The 990-nt window shown below is 31.7% G+C and overlaps 1 non-coding gene across 1 annotated transcript; it reads left to right on the top strand.

Moving 5' to 3' along the window:
- The first annotated feature begins 636 nt into the window (after positions 1-636).
- On the top strand, positions 637-740 carry LOC140449267 (U6 spliceosomal RNA). Its single transcript, XR_011951774.1, has one exon. It is a non-coding gene; the product is annotated as a U6 spliceosomal RNA (small nuclear RNA).
- The last annotated feature ends 250 nt before the right edge of the window (positions 741-990 follow it).

Raw genomic sequence — 990 nt, 5'->3', positions numbered from 1 at the left:
ACTAAAAGGAAGATGCCGATTTTGTAAGAATGGCTACACGACAATTTTCTGTCAAAAATGTGATATTAACACCGGCCAATATATTTTTTTTAATTTTCGTAGCTCTTCAAAAATTTTTATTTTTGTTTTTTCTTGTAACTGTGTAAGTATTAAAGTTCATGTTTGCTTATTTCTTTAGTTTTTTTTACATATTGTAAACCCTAAAATATTAAAAGTGAAACTGGAACAAACCATGAAGTGGAGATATCCAGGAGTGGCTAGTATACCTGTTGAATACAAAGCACGTGGTGTTCGTGTGTATTAAGGTATAAAATTTTTTTATTTTATACCTTAATACACACGAACACCACGTGCTTTGCCTAAAATATTACTTTTGTTAGTGGTGATCCCCTGTTTGTACAATACAAAAATTACTGTTGCTTTGGAGCAACGTTCTCATTATACCAGTAATGGAGAATGTTACTTAAGTACCACATTTTCAAACTCCACTTTTAATACAAAAATTGCATATACCAACCGCACTGATACGTTTATGGTAGCTTAAAAAACATTTCATGAATTTTTAGAATTTTATTTCAATTAATTTATTGTGTGATGGATGCAGGGTTAAAATAAGTTAAAAATAAATTTATTTTAGTACTCGCTTCAGTGGTACATATAAAATTGGAACGATGCGGAGAAGATTAGCATGGCCCCTGTGCCAGGATGAAACGTAAAATCATGAGAGTTTCACATTGTAAATGGTTAGCACTCTGGACTCTGAATTCAGCGATTCAAGTTTATATCTCGGTGGAACTTTTATAGAATTAACAAATACATCCAAGCAATTAACAAATCTTAATATAGAGATTTTAGGAGGAGAAGTCATTATTGCTTGGATCAAAGACCATTCCGGTAAAAAAGGTAACATAATAGTAGATGCTAACAGCAATATTCTACCGGTATCAAATATACATGTATGCAGTAAACTTGGGCTCACATTAAAATGAC

The sequence above is a fragment of the Diabrotica undecimpunctata genome, chromosome 8 (assembly GCF_040954645.1).
Source record: "Diabrotica undecimpunctata isolate CICGRU chromosome 8, icDiaUnde3, whole genome shotgun sequence".
NCBI lineage: Eukaryota > Metazoa > Arthropoda > Insecta > Coleoptera > Chrysomelidae > Diabrotica > Diabrotica undecimpunctata.
The sequence above is the reverse complement of the archived record's forward strand: the minus strand, read 5'-3'. Positions and strand labels throughout refer to the sequence as shown.